Source organism: Anabrus simplex, chromosome 1 (assembly GCF_040414725.1).
Source record: "Anabrus simplex isolate iqAnaSimp1 chromosome 1, ASM4041472v1, whole genome shotgun sequence".
Classification (NCBI taxonomy): Eukaryota; Metazoa; Arthropoda; class Insecta; order Orthoptera; family Tettigoniidae; genus Anabrus; species Anabrus simplex.
In genome coordinates this window covers 49847475-49868328 of record NC_090265.1, presented here as the reverse complement: position 1 = coordinate 49868328, position 20854 = coordinate 49847475, and positions in this window count along the sequence as shown.

Genomic DNA, 20854 nt, shown 5'->3' with positions numbered 1-20854 from the left:
AAACCATCTTCAGGGCTGCCGACAGTAGGATTCGAACCCACTATCTCCCGAATACGGGATACTGGCCGACTGCAGCTATCGATATCGGCTAAACGATTCTTGTCACATTCTAGACATAATAGAACTACGCATGCTTTTTAGCAAAGTGTGTATTGGTTAAGAGTATATTAAAGAGTAATAAAAATATTACATTATTACATAAAACACAGGACAGGACGATGTGCACAAAGTTTGGTGGTTACTTTTACGTACAAAACACCATTCAGGTTTTGTGTCATGAAGTGGATTGAATGGAGAGGGTGTATGTTACTAGTAAGGCCTCAGTACATTAGTGTATGTTCCAGGTATCTGATCTTATCAGAATTGCACGATTATAGTACTGGGAGAGATCCAAAGGAAAGGAGCTTGATTTGTTCTGGGTAATTTTCTACAAACGAGTAGTGTTACGAAGATATTGCAAATTTTGATCTGGGAAGACTTGGAAGGAGGGAGACGAGTTGCTCGACTAAGCGGTATGTTCCGAGGTGACAGTGGAGAGGTAGATGATAGTACAGTATTTGTCGAATAAGCTGGAGTGGAATTACTTAAATTTGAAAAATCATAATATCAAGATAAATCTGGCTTTCAAGAGGACAAAATGGGAAAATGTTTCTTCATAGGAAGAGGAATAAGAGATTAGAATAATTAACACGGGTCATGATCGATATATTTCCAAGTTTTTGAAATCATTGAAGAAAAGACTAGGTAAACAACTCATAGGGAATTTGGCTTAATTGCAGATCAGTGGTGATTGATTGATTGATTGAAGTGTATACGTATACACCTGGACTTCTACAACTTGCTTGCTTGCTTGCTTGCTTGCTTGCTTGCTTGCTCGCTCGCTTGCTTGCTTGCTTGCTTGCTTGCTTGCTTGCTTGCTTGCTTGCTTGCTTGCTTGCTTGCTTGCTTGCTTAAATTTGAAAAATCATAATATCAAGATAAATCTGGCTTTCAAGAGGACAAAATGGGAAAATGTTTCTTCATAGGAAGAGGAATAAGAGATTAGAATAATTAACACGGGTCATGATCGATATATTTCCAAGTTTTTGAAATAATTGAAGAAAAGACTAGGTAAACAACTCATAGGGAATTTGGCATAATTGCAGATCAGTGGTGATTGATTGATTGATTGATTGAAGTGTATACGTATACACCTGGACTTCTACAACTTGCTTGCTTGCTTGCTTGCTTGCTTGTTTGCTTGCTTGCTTGCTTGCTTGCTTGCTTGCTTGCTTGCACCATACCGTTTGCCTGTTGTGAAAATAGGAAACCATGGAAAAACATATTCTGGTCTGTCAATAGTAAATTTTGAACCCACCATCACCTAATTGCAAGCTAACAGACGTGTGGTTCATACCGTGCTGCCAAGTTCCGTAAAAATCAAACTGGTAAACTAACGGGGAGAGAAATTTATCTCCAACTATTTTCGAATTTAGTTAGCCTAATCCATGATAAAATGAATTATGAGGCAAAAATTTGAACGGTATTGACAAAATTACAATTTTAAATGTAGAATGAAATGGAGTATAGACAGAGTTGTGGGTGTGTTCAATTTAAGCATTTTCTCTGAGATTGAGTAAGTTCGTATGTAATCCTCCTAACAGAGGTAAGACGGATGTGTACAGTTTAATTAACTCCACATTTGTGGAGTTCTACAGCTGGTGTGTTTATTTTCGTAATCCTCGGTGATGAGGCGGTGCGAAGATGATCACTCCATATGCGACTGTGTAATTAAAGGGAAACTATAGACACGGCAAGCTTGAGCAAAGTGTACCAAGGTTCTCCGAGAAAATTATATTCCGCTCTATTTTGAACGCATGATAATTTAATAGTTATCTGTTTGTTTAGTTTAAATTCTTCCCACAGCATCTGCAGGCTGCCGCAGAGACAAAGAATACCTTACACATTTTGGTTAGGCATGAACCTGTTCTTTATAGATATTTAACTCTGGAGCAGGCGCGTGGTGGTGGGGGGGGGGGGTGGGAAGAGTCAAACACGTATGTTTTTCTTTACTCCGTTGCTAGTTCATTTACTACACACTTGTGTGTCGTTCATTGCCCTTCATTGCTACATTCGTATTAGAACTAGAATACGTTGATAATCGTTGGATGGCGGGTGTCCTCCACGCGCCTATCCCTACACACGGTTTTATTCTTATTTTACTTAGATAAATATAAAACTTTAACAAAGGTTATGTTTCTTTAGAATTTCAAGAATGCATACATACATACATACATACATACATACATACATACATACATACATACATACATAACCGAGCTCGATAGCTGCAGTCGCTTAAGTGCGGCCGGTATCCAGTAATCGGGAGATAGTGGGTTCGAATCCCACTGTCGGCAACCCTGAAGATGGTTTTGCGTGGTTTCCCATTTTCACACCAGGAAAATGCTGGGGCTGTACCTTAATTGAGGCCACGGCCGCTTCCTTCCCATTCCTAGACCTTTCCTATCCCATCGTCGCCATAAGACCTATCTGGGTCGGTGCGACGTAAAGCAAATAGCATACATACATACATACATACATACATACATACATACATACATATATACTGTAACGAAAATACCGCGACGAGAAAGCAAGTTCTAAGTATGAGAGTTAAACTTCGCTCGAGGTGAAAGATAGGCAAGCCCGTCAAACTCGGCTGACGTACACAGGAGTGACGTGGTCACCTCGGGCTGGCCTCGCTCAGACTCAGCGAGCATGACCATATATGGTAATGTTCCGGTCCATCTGTAAAAAGTCTGTTCAGAGTTAGGATACAATTATTTTACACCGCCAATGTTGAGCCTATAATAACAGTTACAAACAGTCCAATTCTTGAGCAAATCAACCAAGTACTTCAGGAGTTATAGACGTTGATAATATCCACGTTTCGAGGTGCTTCGTCGGCTCAAGGTATAAAAGAAAGGCGATCTAGGCTACAGACAGACAGTAATACTCCACCGTCTCTGCAATACGGGTGACGAGTAGAGCTCTGCAAGTGCGGCAGACCGAAACTATGTCCAGGTTGGACTCGTATTTCGGTGAGACGATACTCCAATTCTCTAGTGCTCGGTTCCAGTGGAACCTAGTATTTCCGAGTACCACATATTGAACTTGTCATAACAGACTGTGGGAACATAGAATATTTCAGAGTGCCACATTTGAACTTGTGTTTTAGTAACAAACTGTGGGAGCATAGAATATTAATGTCATATTTGAACTTGTTATTTCTTCTCAAGAAGTTCCGAGCGAACGTAGAATTTTTCAGTGCCGCATTTAAGCTTATGGTTTCTACTTCGAGGTAATTATTCACAGACATTGTTACACATTCTTCAAGTGCAGTTAAACTTCCATAATTATTTATAGACAGTGTTGTACAGTTTGTGAGTGCACGTAATTTCAGTAATTATTTCGAGACAGTGTAGAATATTCTCCGAGTGTCATTATACTTGTTTAACTTACAACAAATCATGCTACTATGTCATGAACTTGCACGATCTATAAACATTATGTTCAAAGTTGTGTTCCAATCATAAAAATCACGAAACCATTCAGTTAGGACCAGTGATAATACAAGTTAGTGACCTATTAGAATATTTCGGACTGTCGTGCCAATATCAGCAGACTTACGTCGCGAACTTGACATTGTGAATTTGTACATAATTTTCCTAAGTATCACTTCGGATGACATGCAACGTGTGATCAGTTACTCAGTTCAATATTGTTTTCTTTCCGAATGTCAATTTCATGAACCTTTGTGATTCAACGAGGTGTTTGAGTCAAAGATTCAAGTGTCAATTTCATTAATATTTGAACGTATCCCACTTGTAATGAATCAATGCAGTATTTAAAAGAAAAAATATTTTTTTTCTACAGTGATACAAGTGATTTGAATACCATACGGGAGACTTGTATACTCGTCACGCCTCATCTCTCAGTATTCTCATGCGAGATCGAACCCCGCAACGTGTGCACCTGGAAATTCTAGAACATCCAGATCCTCCAGAAATTCGAGAAATTCTAGAACGTCAAGAACTTCGCACCGAGGACGGGCGTGGTCCCTGTCCAGACCGAGCCCAGTAATCGTCCCGGAGTCCGGAGGTTCCAGCCTGATACACCGCATCAACTCAACTTGTGTAAAAGGTGATATGAATTTGTTTCAAATGAACAATAAAACCAAATTTTCAAAAGAATATAAATTCTGTGAACTAATACTCCTCTCTGTACCAACTCCAATGCTTATGTACAACCCCCTTAGAAATATTCCATGCTCTTCAAGCTAGTATCTGCGGCTAAAGACATTTTTCCTGCTACAATACATATTCACATACATACTGTACCCGTAAAAATGTGTTCATATCTTTAAGGCGCTTGATATTAAATGAACGAGCAGGATTCTTAATCTAGGGAGTGGCTTTATCATTGGAGCTGGTACAGAGAGAGGTATAGTTATCAATTTGAGAGATTATTTTGATAAATTGAGTTTATTGATCATCAAAAGCAAGTTCATATCACCTTCGTACAGCAGCGTGGAAGTGTCGTGGCTGGTTGGTACCTCCAAGTCCTGGGATGGTGCTGGACATCGACTGGGCAGGGACCACACCTGCTCGGATGAGGAGTTCTGGAATGTCTGGAGGTTCTGGAAATGTCTCGACGTTCTGGAAGTCTCGACGTTCTGGAATGTCTCGAAGATTGGCACGCGTTCCTGGGTTCGATTCGAGACGTAATTCACACTTGAATTTCTTGCACGGCACTCCACACATTCAGGGCACTGTCTGAACAGATATGACCCTTTAATTATGGTTACTGCACTCTAGATATTAAATCAAACCGTTCTGGAATAATCACTCGAAGAACAAGTACTGGTAGAAATGCAAGTTCATAATGCAAGCCCACTGTAAGTCAGAATGTTCTAGAGGATTACTGTCACTGCAGTCCTAAATGCATAGTTCTGAAGATTTAAAACATATTGGCAATGAACTGAATAGTAGCACTCGGAAACTGTCCTGTTGCATTAATAAGCGAAGTGAATAGCCATTAAAGAAAATAATATTCGAAAGAAAAAGTCTGACTTCATAAATTGTGGATCACTCAAAATACTGGAAAGTTCTAGGCTTTCTGGAAATGCGATATGCGTATTCTGAATTGTCACAGTCTTTAAGAATCAAAACATAAGTCCCTGTGCAGCACTTGGAAAGCATTTCATATTTCACAATTAAACGTAATGTTGAATGTCCCCTAAGTTCAATGTTCCAGAAATTGATTCAAAAATATAAGTTCGAATAAGTTCGAAACGTAAGTTCAATGCGATACACAACACACGTGAAATTCAATCGTCGTCGAATAAGTAAGTCCTTATGTGGCACTTCAAAAAAACCAAAGTTCCAATGTGTAGAAGTAACAAAGTTCCAATGTGCCAAAATGTTAAAGTCCCAACATGACACTCGAAGAAAAACAAAGTTCCAACGTGTCGAAATATTAAAGTCCCAACACGACACTCGAAGAAAATAAAGTTTCGATGACAATGTTCCAGTACGTCACCTTAAGAAAATAATAAAGTCTTATCGCGACACTTGGCGAAAATAACTAAGTTCCAATGAGACGCTTCAGAAAAAAACAAAGTTCGTATATGGCACTCTAAGAAAATATCACAGACCAATCACGACACACGAAAAAAAAACAAAGTCCCAATGTGTCAGTATGACTAAGTTCCAATACAATGCTTTCAAAAGTAAAGTCCCATTCAGGCACTTCAAGAATATGACAAAGTCTTGATACAACACTGAGAAAATACCGAACTTGGATTTCGCAGACTGTCGACTAGAAGTTCGACACGCACAACACTTCTCTTGTCACCCGTGTCACAGAGACGGCGGAGTGACAGACACTGAATTCGTAGGTCGGGTGGTCTCCTTTTATACAGGTTCGCATGGAAGTGTCTAGAACTCGGGTACTATCTACCCTTATAACTTCTATAATACTCGGCGGATTTTCTTGAAATCTTAAGATATGATGTCCATTGTAAAGGCTTTCAAGTTGGCAGTGTCAAAAAAACGATGAGTTAGCTCAAAAATGTACTTTTGAGGACGAGCTGGATCATTACCATATATGGTAGCGGATAGCTGGCTTACGGCGGCCACGTCACTCGCTGGGTACGTCACTGCGTTCGGCGGGCTGCCTTCAACAAACATACTTCGGACTTCTGTCGTAGCGGTGTTCCCGGTACATGTCCCCCCTTTTAGGGCAAAGAAAATTCGACAAGGATTTTCTTTAGGCTTCTCTCTCGAAGTATGTTTTTAGGCTAGAAGCATTATATATTCCCTCGGCGGTTCCATGATGTGTGTTCTTGCTTATGCTCTGCATCTCCATACTATGGAATAGGGACGTCTTTTATAAGTGGAAGTATCTTTGACATCCAGATGATATTTAAAATCTCGGATCTCTCCGGGTTTATCATTGAACACGTCTGGATAAGTTTCGAAGATTTCCTTGACTGAATCCGCAACGTCTTTGTTGGCCACTGGGTCTTCAATCACACTGATTACGGAGCTGACATAGTCTGGACCGTCGTTGTACATCTCATCTATCAGGGGTACATCTTCGACGGGTCCCACTTCTTCGGGATCACCCTCTTCATCTCCGACTGGTGCAGCATCGCTATTTCCACCATCGAATTCTTCTTGCAGGATATCTATCCCTTGTATCCGACCGTCGTCCCCTTCGATCAGCTGTAATTCTACAGGGTCAACGTTATAAAATATAATGACATTTGCTGTGTAATCAATCACTCCTCCATATTTGATGAGGAAATCCGATCCAAGGATAACATTGAATTTCATCTGAGAGATTACTAGAAAAACATGCTCAAATTGAACATGTCCCACGACGAATTCCATAAAAGTCTGTAGTTTACATTTAATGCACTTATCTGGAACAATCCCTTTGATCCTAAGTTGGGAAACAGGCATCACAAGTACATCACGTCTCTCTTTTATGGCTTCTAATAGTCTGGCTGAAATAAGTGAGGCTTGAGCTCCTGAATCTACCAATGACGTAACTTTAATATTGCCAACCCTAATGGTGATTATTGGCAGGCTACGTTGGATTCTTGGCATAGACGGTGTCATGTTTTCATGGAGTAGTTCCGAGTCCTCTACGTGCCAATAATGTACCTGAGTTACGCAGAGCGGCTCTTCCCTCCTTCCATTTTCAGGCAATCTTCTTAAGAAAACATTGGAGTTTTTTTTTGCACCCGTTGTGTTAGGGTTCGGGGCAGGCGTTTCGTTTTTCTTACCAGCGGCTTGCTGATACTCTAGCGAGGCGGCTCCTTCTTGATCCTCGCCCTTTCGCTGTTCTTTCAAGTACTCTTGAGTATCTCGCCATCGTCTATTCAATTCATCTCGATAAGAAACCCTATCCTCTACTTGTTGGCCCTTTGTTGGCTTTTTCCATGTTAATCTATTTTGGTATGGCACTTTCCCTCGGTCCGGCCGTCCTTTATATCCTCGATATCGGATAGGTGTGTTTCGTGATGTAGGCCGTTCCCCTGGTACTTCCGGATCTGGGCGTCCTTGTGTCACAATGGCGACAGGACTGGTAGTCATTTCTTTAGTCTTACTCCCTTTCGGTAAACATTGAGCGTGGGCTGTATCCAATCTACGAAGTATCCCATCCATTTGTTCTAAAGATTGTATGTTAGCAGCTGCCAAAATCTCCTGAACTTGGGCTGGGAATTGCAACGTGATCGCCTGGATCAGCTCTTGCTCAGGCAATGGTGGATCCAAAAATTGCATCTTCTTAAGTTGCCCAATGAAATAATCTGAGTAACGGGATGTGTTTATAGAAGTATTGTACTTCTTAGCATACAACTGCAACTTAATTAAATGTTGCGTCTCTGAATTCCAAAAACGCTTCAATAGAGCTTCCTTGAATTCAGAATAAGTGTTAAAGCAAGATTTAAAAGCGGAATACCATGATAGAGCGCGTCCCTCTAGTAACGTGGAAACGACACGAAGCTGTCGATCAGGACTGATTTTATTTTCTTGAAAATATTCTTCAGTGTTGAGTAAAAATTCCCTAGCGGTGTATTCCTCCTTCCCAGAGAATTTAGCAGGTTTTTCATCGGTCATTCGGATGATAGTGGTAATGTTTGCGTTTTCATTAGTTTTTAATAGACTAGAAGAAAATAAGGGAGTATCCTTCAGTTCTAAATTAGAGACTTTACTACCAAGGGTTTCTATCTGTCCTTGTAGTTCTGTTTTAACATCCTTCACCTGTTGTTTGATAGTATCTTCTACTACCTTAACTTCATCTTGGAGATCCTTTTTTAATTCGGATACGTCTCGACATATACGCGTAACCTGAGTGTGTGTAGTATCTAATTGAGATGTAAATTTTTTATCAAACTCTCCCTGTTTACTCTTCATAAGACTGACTTCATTGATTACTCTTTGAATGTCATTTTTAAGCGTATCTCTAAGATTCTCCTGAATAGAGGCTATTTTAACCTGGGCTAAAGATAATTGTGAATGTGATTCCTGTAACTGAGTTTTTAAGCCTTCCATCTCTTTAGCAATTGCCGGAGAAGTGGGGAGAATGGCTTTGAAGTCATCTTTAAGAAGAGCTACAACTTGGGTTTTAATTTCTTCTTTCATGACCTCCATGTTACTTTTCAATTGGTCATTGATTTCGGAAAATTTTTCATCTACCCTAGCGTTGGACTCTTCAAATTTTTGTTCAATGCGAGCACCAGCCTGAGTAAGTCTTTGTTCTAGGTTGGCATTCGCTTCTACAAACTTCTTATCTACTTCAGCATTAATTTGAACTACGGATTCCCTAAATTGACGTTCAAGGTTGGAACTGCATTCATTATGTTGACGTTCAAGATTAGAACTAGATTCATTAAGTTGACGTTGAAGATTAGAACTAGACTCATTTAATTGTTCTCTTTGTTCTCTCAAATACTGTTCAAGGTTAAAACTAGATTCATTAAATCTGCGTTCGAGGTTAGAACTGAACTCACTAAGTCGGTGTTCTAAGTTTTCATTTGCTACTTTCATACTGAGCCTAAGGGCTTCAATCGCTGCCATAATCTCCTCCATTTTATTAAAATACATAACTCTAGTACCAAGTACAGAAATAATGATTGACACACTTCAAAAAAGAATTTTTTAAGGATTATCGAAACTTGCATTCAGTCAAAAGTTCAAAGTCTTAAGTCCTAGTGCCAATGTTCCCACACAAATTAATTAAACCAAGTCTTTGCAAATCACCACTACCAAATCACTTATAATTATGCACTTATACTTCAGTTAAGTTAGTGCCCACTGAAATTTGAAAACACTCCCATTCTGCTTGAATTTAGTCACCATAGTTTGAGCTGTATGTAAGTCTTTCATGTTAAGCTCCAATGAAATCGAGCCCCTAAAGGTGGGCGCCACGTATACTACCTCCTCTCTGTACCCGTAAAAATGTGTTCATATCTTTAAGGCGCTTGATATTAAATGAACGAGCAGGATTCTTAATCTAGGGAGTGGCTTTATCATTGGAGCTGGTACAGAGAGAGGTATAGTTATCAATTTGAGAGATTATTTTGATAAATTGAGTTTATTGATCATCAAAAGCAAGTTCATATCACCTTCGTACAACAGCGTGGAAGTGTCGTGGCTGGTTGGTACCTCCAAGTCCTGGGATGGTGCTGGACATCGACTGGGCAGGGACCACACCTGCTCGGATGAGGAGTTCTGGAATGTCTGGAGGTTCTGGAAATGTCTCGACGTTCTGGAAGTCTCGACGTTCTGGAATGTCTCGAAGATTGGCACACGTTCCTGGGTTCGATTCGAGACGTAATTCACACTTGAATTTCCTGCACGGCACTCCACACATTCAGGGCACTGTCTGAACAGATATGACCCTTTAATTATGGTTACTGCACTCTAGATATTAAATCAAAACGTTCTGGAATAATCACTCGAAGAACAAGTACTGGTAGAAATGCAAGTTCATAATGCAAGCCCACTGTAAGTCAGAATGTTCTAGAGGATTACTGTCACTGCAGTCCTAAATGCATAGTTCTGAAGATTTAAAACATATTGGCAATGAACTAAATAGTAGCACTCGGAAACTGTCCTGTTGCATTAATAAGCGAAGTGAATAGCCATTAAAGAAAATAATATTCGAAAGAAAAAGTCTGACTTCATAAATTATGGATCACTCAAAATACTGGAAAGTTCTAGGCTTTCTGGAAATGCGATATGCGTATTCTGAATTGTCACAGTCTTTAAGAATCAAGACATAAGTCCCTGTGCAGCACTTGGAAAGCATTTCATATTTCACAATTAAACGTAATGTTGAATGTCCCCTAAGTTCAATGTTCCAGAAATTGATTCAAAAATATAAGTTCGAATAAGTTCGAAACGTAAGTTCAATGCGATACACAACACACGTGAAATTCAATCGTCGTCGAATAAGTAAGTCCTTATGTGGCACTTCAAAAAAAACAAAGTTCCAATGTGTAGAAGTAACAAAGTTCCAATGTGCCAAAATGTTAAAGTCCCAACATGACACTCGAAGAAAAACGAAGTTCCAACGTGTCGAAATATTAAAGTCCCAACACGACACTCGAAGAAAATAAAGTTTCGATGACAATGTTCCAGTACGTCACCTTAAGAAAATAATAAAGTCTTATCGCGACACTTGGCGAAAATAACTAAGTTCCAATGAGACGCTTCAGAAAAAAACAAAGTTCTTATATGGCACTTTAAGAAAATATCACAGTCCAATCACGACACACGAAAAAAAAAAACAAAGTTCCAATGTGTCAGTATGACTAAGTTCCAATACAATGCTCTCAGAAGTAAAGTCCCATTCAGGCACTTCAAGAATATGACAAAGTCTTGATACAACACTGAGAAAATACCGAACTTGGATTTCGCAGACTGTCGACTAGAAGTTCGACACGCACAACACTTCTCTTGTCACCCGTGTCACAGAGACGGCGGAGTGACAGACACTGAATTCGTAGGTCGGGTGGTCTCCTTTTATACAGGTTCGCATGGAAGTGTCTAGAACTCGGGTACTATCTACCCTTATAACTTCTATAATACTCGGCGGATTTTCTTGAAATCTTAAGATATGATGTCCATTGTAAAGGCTTTCAAGTTGGCAGTGTCAAAATAGCGATGAGTTAGCTCAAAAATGTACTTTTGAGGACGAGCTGGATCATTACCATATATGGTAGCGGATAGCTGGCTTACGGCGGCCACGTCACTCGCTGGGTACGTCACTGCGTTCGGCGGGCTGCCTTCAACAAACATACTTCGGACTTCTGTCGTAGCGGTGTTCCCGGTACAACACATACGTACATACATCTTCATTATAGACACATACGCCTTTGAATGTTATCCTTAATCCCATAGTCACCCAGTACGGTGAACATTTTTCCCCTCGATACTCTGCCATATACCTACTCTAAATCTGCGAAACATAAACATAACTGTCTGTTCCTCTCGAAGTATTTTTCTGTTGAAATGAAATGGCGTATGGCTTTTATTACCGGGACTGTCCGAGGACATGTTCGACTCGCCAGGTGCAGGTCTTTTGATTTGACTCCCATGGGCGGCCGGCGCGTCGTGATGAAGATGAAGTGATGATGAAGACGACATGTACACCCAGCCCTCGTGCCAGTGAAATTAACCAATGACGGTTAACATTATCTACCCTACCGGGAATCGAACCCGGGACCTCTGTGGCCAAAGGCCAGCACGCTAACCATTTAGCCATGGAGCCGGCCATTTTTCTGTTACATAGCGCATACTGAATATCTGATCCTTACAGTTCCTCCGATGTCGGAAACCACATTGGTTTTCATCCAACTTGCTCTCAACCGCTGATCGCACCCTCGTTTCTCAAATGCCAGCAACGAACACCTTGCCTGGTACACTGATCAATGAAATACGTCGATAGTTGCAATACTTCCTGTTCTCTTTCTTAAGGGCCCCATAGACGGTCGGTCTTACTGTCCGTCTTGCCTGCGCAGTTCTAAGATGAGAGGTAAGACGGAACACGGAAGAGGACACAGACGCTCCGTTTTGCTGTCAGACTTGCGATCAGTTTTCGCTACTCGTGCACGGATAACATGTTAAGGGCCCCATAGACGGTCCGTCTTAGCGTCCGTCTTACCTGCGCAGTTCTAAGACGACAGGTAAGACGGACCGTGCGTGGTAGAATTTTCATCCCTGTACCGTCTTAGGCTTGGCTCGAAGTGAATCTGGCACCGCCTGATTTTTCTGTGCGTGTACAGGTAAGTCGGCGAGCAAGTTGGAGCGTGTGTGGGGTCTTTAGACTCAGCGTCAGTTTTAACCAATTGCTCCCACATTGCAGTTCGCTCGTAGGACATAATGTCGGATTTAAGAATCATGCCTCGAGCGTTTCTAATAGAATTCATACAGCTATACCGTTGTAATCCGTGCTTGTGGAAAATCAAAAGTAAAGAGTACACGGTACAGGGTTATTTTTACATGTTTTCCATCAACCGCACCCAGACAGTTTGGAAAATTCAATTTTCTTTCAAACTGCTGTCCAATACATATCCATTCATCTTCTTTTGTTGGAAACTGAAACAAAATAAAATTATTATTATTATTATTATTATTGTTATTATTATTAAATCATGCAACTAAAATATAATTTAACCCAATGTAATTAATTATATTTTTTGTTTTTAGGTTGGTTGGACGAAGACTGTTAATTTTCACACTCCGTTATATAATTGTTTCTTATTGTACTCTAAGCATACATTATACCTTGTTTTATATTAAATTAACATGAAATACATTTCCTTTTACCTTGTGCAAGAAACTTATAAATAAATTTTACTTACTTTGAGATACTGATTCTTTTTTTTTTTTTTTTTTTTGCTATTTGCTTTACGTCGCACCGACACAGATAGGTCTTATGGCGACGATGGGATGGGAAAGGCCTAGGAGTTGGAAGGAAGCGGCCGTGGCCTTAATTAAGGTACAGCCCCAGCATTTGCCTGGTGTGAAAATGGGAAACCACGGAAAACCATCTTCAGGGCTGCCGACAGTGGGGCTCGAACCCACGATCTCCCGGATGCAAGCTCACAGCCGCGCGCCTCTACACGCACGGCCAGCTCGCCCGGTGATACTGATTCTTGCGCACCTTATATATTGCAGAGCAAGTCTCAGGAATTATTACTCCCAAAGACTGGACTGAAATTGCAGCGGAAAATTTCAGATCTTCGTAACTTCTACCGGTTGCTAGGAAACGAAGTGTGACGTTGAGTCTTCATGCGGTGTTATTGCCCGTCTCATTACATTGTCACTCTTTCTGATATGGGTCGCTACCAGGTGAAGAAGGTATAAATACGTGTCACTGTCCATCCTCAAATAATTGTCCGACTCGTTGGCTGAACGGTCAGCCTACTGGCCTTCGGTTCAGAGGGTCCCGGGTTCGATTCCCGGCCGGGCCGGGGATTTTAACCTTAATTGGTTAATTCCAATGGCACGGGGGCTGGGTGTATGTGTTTTCTTCATCATCATTTCATCCTCATCACGACGCGCAGGTCGCCTACGGGTGTCAAATAGAAAGACCTGCACCTGGCGAGCCGAACCCTTCCTGGGACATCCCGGCACTAAAAGCCATACGACATTTCATTTCTCAAATAAATGTACCAGCCACCTAGTTCAATAGTTAAATCTTTCATTAAATTTATATGCGACAGTGTATCTCGTTTAACTAACCAAGCTTTTGCCCATTTTGATCAAGCCCTTTTATTTTTAGCTTTTGATCTCAAAGCTAATGCTAGAGTGGTGTAAATTAGAAGTTCCTCTAGCATGTTATCCGTGCACGACTAGCGAAAACTGATCGCAAGTCTGACAGCAAAACGGAGCGTCTGTGTCCTCTTTCGTGTTCCGTCTTACCTCTCATCTTAGAACTGCGCAGGCAAGACGGACAGTAAGACGGACCGTCTATGGGGCCCTTTGTAGATAGGTGCAGTGTTTTCGTCCAGTCAGAAGGCACCTTACTGAAATTCCATGCTGATCGTATTACTCTATGAAGTCAATTCGTCCCTACCGTCCCATTATATTTCCTAATTCCAGATGTGTTCAAACATTTAGAAAATAATCCGTTGTAGTAGCGACTGTAGGTTGGTAGATGCTCTTTTTCATAATGAACTTCCTGCGGTAAACTCACGTTGGCTTCAAATTTGGCACTTATTTCCAGGATACAGACCCAGAAACCAAACCCCATGCCGCAACAACCCTGAAGGGCCTTGGCCAACCAAGCGGCCGCTGCTCATACCGAAGGACTGCATATTACGAGGTGTCCTGTGGTTGGCACGACGAATCCTCTCAGCCGTTATTTTTGGCTTTCTAGACCGATGCCTCTATCTAACAGTCAGATAGCTCCTCAATTGTGAACACGTTGGCCGAGTGGACGTTGAAGATCCATGTAAAACTCCCTTACCTAGACGGGAATCGAACCCGAGGCCTAGTAGGAGGCAGGCACGTTACTTCTACACCGCGGGGCCGGAGGAGTACAGGATGCAACTTTGGAAGCTATGGAATGAATGAGCCGTGTACTTCCTTGTGAGTCAGCCTTATGTCGGTAGATTTACTGGCACGTAAAAGAACTCCTGCGGGACTAAATTTCGGCACCTCGGCGTCTCCAAAAACCGTAGAGGTAGTTAGTGGGACATAAATCAAATATTATCTTCCTTGTGAAAAATTTCTAGAATCGTTTGCGCGTTTCACATAATCAACCTCCAGAAAGGATTCACCTAAAATGTGATAAACGTTCTGATAATAATAATAATAATAATAATAATAATAATAATAATAATAATAATAATAAAACCAAACAGATCTTCAACTGTCTTTGGAACAAGAAGTCGACAACAGCATGGATTCATGAAGTCAAAGAGATTTGGAAAGAAACAACATAAGGGAAGAAGCAACAAAGAGAGAGAGAGAGAGAGATAGAGAGAGAGAGAGATTTTTGATAAGAACGTGTTAAAATTGGAGGATTCCAAGGTCGGGAGGAAAGAAAACAGGCTCAAAATGTTTTGAAGAGAGGAGAAGGAGGCATAGTGAGAAGATGAAGGAGTGTTGGAGGAAGAAGAAGGAACCACAAAGAATGAAGCCTCGAAGTTGGCACGTGGTCCCTAGATGACACTAACGCAGGGCCTCTCAGAGTGGATGCACCAGGTGCATGCACTGTGCACGATGCAAAAGACGACTTCAATTGGTTGACCAGAGTGCAGACCCCCACTTCTCGATTTGGAGCAATAGCGCTGTCTCTCTCTTTCCCCACGCCTGTCTCGCTCGATCCACCTGTCTCCCTCTTCCTCACTTCCTCCGTAGCGCTCCAAATCCGAGCCGAGTTGAGCCGAGTTACCCGAGTAGCCCAGAGACGAAGCGTTGGTCCGAGCCGAGCCGAGCGGGACCGATGCAAATTGCACGTTGCTCTTGCGCCTCGATTTGCACGCGTGAGATTTTGGGCGTTTGAGAGGCCCTGCCCTAACGGAAAAAGAAAGAAATAATATATATAATTCATTTGTAATTACAATACAGCGTTAGAAAGGTTGACAATTTGAATATATACAGTTTGGTAGATTAATCCTTGTTTGTTTAAAAATAGTGAGAATAGAATTGCAGCTCTTGACGGGGGATTACTGCATTCAATTAAATGTGCTATGCATCAAACTTGCAAACTAGATGACGAGGGGAAACAGTGAAATGAACGCCAGCAATAATATGAATGAAAAAAGAAAAATAGTGCTTTCCCTTCCCTCACCGTAGGAATGACAATTACAAATGTTGTACTGCACATGTGATTATTAAACGCTGTGATCATAACACAGCAGGACGCATTTTATGTTGACCGCTCTTGCTACCTTGCTGCACATATGCCAGCCGTATATTGATTGCAGATTAATTTTGGCATCTGAATTCCACTGAACAAATCACGAGGAGGAGTGGAAACGCCCGGCCGAGTTTGTTCAAATCGTGAGGCTAGAGACATTCATTACCTTTCCCCGTACACAAAATAACGAGTACAGTTGAATAAATACGATTACTTGTGTTATGGAACAATCAGTAGTTGTGTAGATAAGTCTAATTTCCAGCTGAATTATAAAAACGAGATAATAATAATAATAATAATAATAATAATAATAATAATAATAATAATAATAACAATAATAATAATAATAATAATAAACGGAAATCAGACCTGGAGCAATTGGAGATTCCACTAGATGTCATACAAGACCGATCCCAATTGCAACAGATTATCCTAGGGGGAGTCTTCCAACTGTCCCTCACTACCAAGGGAGCACCAGACCCAAGTCGACATAGGAGGCAGAGGTGGTACACGGCCAGAAAATGAAAGCATTCTGGACCAAACATTGTCAAGATGAGCCCTGTAGGCCCAAGCAATCTGAAATAAGCGGGTTAGCTGAGGCGGGAGAAGCCTCCCTTTCTGAGTCCCGGCAAGTAGAACATTGGCATTTTGAACTCAACTTGGCAGGTTCGATCCTGGCTCAGATCGGTGCTATTTAATGAGACTCAAATACGTCCGCTTCTTTTCGATAGATTTAAAGGAAAGTTAAAGAACTTCTTCGGGACAAAATTCTGGCACCTCTGCGTCTCCGAAATCCCTAAAATTAGGTAGCGGAGTTTAACATCAATTTTTTATTATTATTTTTTTTGCTAGGCGCTTTACGTCGCACGGACACAGATAGGTCTTATGGCGACGATGGGACAGGAAAGGGCTAGGAGTGGGAAGGAAACGGCCGAGGCCTTAATTAAGGTACAGCCCCAGCATTTGCCTGGTGTGAAAATAGGAAACCACGGAAAACCATCTTCAGGACTGCCGACAGTGGGGTTCGAACCAATTATCTCCCGAATACTGGATTCTGGCCGCACTTAAGCGACTACAGCTATCGAGCTCGGTCAGTTCAGAATTAAAATCCCTGCGTCCGGCTCCATGGCTAAATGGTTAGCGTGCTGGCCTTTGGCCACAGGGGTCCCGGGCTCGATTCCCGGCAGGGTAGGGAACTTTAACCATAAGGGTTTAATTTTGCTGGCACGGGGGCTGTGTTTATATGTCGTTTACATCTTCATTTCATACTCATTACAAAGCTCAGGTCGCCTACGGGAGTCAAATCAGAAGACCTACAGGTGAGCTGAACTTGTCCTCGAACATTTCAGGCATAAAAAAAGGCATACGCCATTTAATTTCAAAATCCCTGGAATAGTTGGGAACTTCATGTAAGAGGCAAGCTTGCTCCTGTACACTGCGGGTCTGGCAATAATAATAATAATAATAATAATAATAATAATAATAATAATAATAATAATAATAATAATAATAATAATAATAATAATAGTTTTAATTCCCACGAAACTATTTTTACGGTTCTCATGGGCGCCGAGGTGAGGGATTTCTACCCCACAAGGTTTATTTTACGTGAGGGTAGACGTACTCGGTCGAGGTTTATCACTTTCATGTACTACCAGGGTCTCGGTCACCGTATGCCGATCCTGAATCATAGGGCTATCAGGGTCGCGGCTACTCGGCCGATCATGGTGCTCAAGACTTCTGGACATGGTTAGGTTGACGGGTTTGAGATGCATGGAGAATGGGGTGGAGCGGAAGGGCAGGTATTGATTGCGGAGGAATGCTTTGAGGATGACATCTTTCCTACCTCATTATCATCACCTTACATCTGGATGAGCAGGTCGCCCATGGGTATCAAATAGAAAGACCTGCACCAGGTGAACCAAACATATCCTAAGACACTTTGCGGCAATGAAAAGCCATAGAGCCTACAGAGAATAAAATAAAACCTGATTAATGGTTATGAACAACCACAAGATCGCCCGAAAATGTTGATATATATTGTACTTAGAGACATTCTCTTAGACAACGAGACATGTGCATAGTACTCAGCAGCTGTGAGATTATAAGACGAAATTCAATTTTAGTTGATGTAAGAAAATGTTAACAGATATTTAAGTGCTGGAGATAAAAATAAACGATGCTTTCCTCCGGCGAAGCAGCGGAATTATTACATAGTCCTCGAGATAGCTCTTCAGAGTGTGTGCAGCCTCTTGTCGGACTACGTGGAAGACTGCCAAGGTATTGCCATCCCTTAGCTGTTTCTGGAGAACACTTCAAATATTAAAATAGGGGGCAGATATTCATTGCAGAGGAATGCTTTAGGATGACTAAAGATGTGTCGGGGAAATATAAAAACCTGTGTACGTTTGCCAGGAATTTTTACGACAAAATGAGAGAAGATGCGGTTGAGAGCAAGAGAATGCATTAAAACTATAGAATGGAATTGTGAGTGCAGGTGCTGTGGAAGTGTATGAATAATCATCGTCATAGTGCACGCTGGCGCCTTGGTCCCTGGAGACGCTCCAGTTGGCTCGGGAGAAGTCTTCAGCGCAACATGCGAGGTGCGAACCAGTTCTCAAGGACGAATAGCAGCAAAGAAGGCCCTATGTATCACAATGGTAAGTTAAATTTCGAATCAATTAATTTGTTTTTAGAAATTTTTCTGAGCGTGCTCGGTAAATATTCCGTGCAGTAGGGTGCTATCCTACTTACACATAGCCCCCATGAGTGTAATCTAACGGTTTAGGGGCTACCGTTAGATTGTAAAATGCACAAGGAGTGTGTACAATTCAGAATATGTCCAGAACGTCCACTCTCATTTCATAGCAGCTGGTATCCTGACATCAACTTTTTATGGAAGATGTGTCAATTTTTATAACGAATTGTCAATGTTGGAGCGGACTCATTGGCTGAATGATCAGCGTACTGCCATTAGGTTCAGAGAGTCCCGGGTTCGATTCCTGGCTGGGTCGGGGATTTTAATCGTTTCTGATTAATTCTTCTGGCTCGGGGACTGAGTGCTTGTGTCTGTCCCAACACTCTTCTCTTCATATTCTGACAACACACCACACTACCAATCACGTAATAGTAATTACATCCCTCAATATAGGGTTGGATTCAGGAAGGGCATCCGGTCGTAAAACAGGGCTAAATCCACATGTGCGACGCAGTTCACACCCATGATCTCACAAGTATGGGAAAAGCGGTAGTAAAAGAAGAAGTGCTGGAGCGGGGCTCACTCAGCCTCGTGAAGACAACTGTCTGATATGAGAGACAACCAAGCAACATGACTGAGGATTTCGTCACCCTGACAACGGGACACTTCTGGTCAGCGGCGTCTTGCCATGCCCTCAATGAGCTTTTGCACCACGGCCAATTACTTTCTTCACCGAAATAGTTGGCTACACACTTCTATTTGTTTGTTAGTGGCTTTACGTCGCACCGACACAGATAGGTCTTATGGCGACGATGGGATAGGAAAGGCCTAGGAGTTGGAAGGAAGCGGCCGTGACCTTAATTAAGGTATAGCCCCAGCATTTTCCTGGTGTGAAAATGGGAAATCACGGAAAACCATCTTCAGGGCTGCTGACAATGGAATTCGAACCCACTATCTCCCGGATGCAAGCTCACCGCTGCGCGCCTCTAACCGCATGGCCAACTCGCCCGGTGCTACACGTTCTGAGGCATGCAGCTGTTAGTTTCGATTCGAGAGATAGTTGGTTCAAACCCCATTGTCGCCAGCGATAAGCATGTTTATCCGCGGCTTCCAATGTTCACACCTTCTATGATCATTTCCTTGCCAGTCGTATTCCATAGTGGACAGGAGACCACTCTGAGCCAACTGTCAGACAAAACGTACCTTAACGGTTTTTGGAATCATCACTGTACCAGAATTCTGTGCCGTAGAAATTAATTGATATGCTAGTAAATCTACCAACGCGATGCTAGCGTATTTGAACACCTTCAATTACCATCAAAGTCAGCCGGGATCGAAGTTGGGATCACAAGGGAAGTGACGCACCCTTCATGCCAAAATCGACCTTGAATCTTTGGTGACCTAACCAATTTACTACGGGAATACCTCATGCAAAAATATAGCTGCCTCTTTCCATAAAATAATTGGGGTTGCATATGAACTCCGGGGAAGCCTGGTGAAGATATTTCTGTTTAACACCTCCTGGATGAACTACGCGTCTGGGTATGTGATGATAATCAGGGAGAGGGTGAAACACGGTGTGGTGTCGGCACTTAGCCTACTCCGGTCTGCTGAAGTTTTAGCGAGTCACCATCAACAGCGTCATATGCCTTCATTCCATATGAACCCTGAATGAAGGTCTGAAATGAAACCCAGGCTTTTGGCACGTAATCTAGAGATTAGAATTTATATACAACCGCCTCTCCTACTTTGCCGGTCAGCATTCTGATGTGGACATTTTGTATTTCCACTAACCGGACTCAAGGTAGCTAACAGCAGTGGCATGTTAAAGACCATGGTGACTGGAAACTGGAAATCCTGCGTGAGCAGAGGGTAAAGCTGAGGCCACACAGAACGCTACGCTATTTTCACTACGCATGCTACGTACAAGATGTACTACGTACGCTACCCCACCTGGCCATACAGAAAAGTATGGTTTGTACGAGACTGCTCAGTCTTGGGCGAGATTTTGGCAGATAGTGTGCCATGGGTGAGCAGTGTTGACTCCGACAATGAGCTATTGTTGTTGCTTTCCGTATGTAATGACCTCGGACACTAAAAGCCAAGCGCTATTTCATTTTCGTATGTAAGCGTAAAAAGAAGAGGATGCATGGCGTGAATTTCATCATTTAATACCGCAGTTACGTAATGATGAAGTTGAATTTAAAGAATGATTTAAAGTGTCATTTT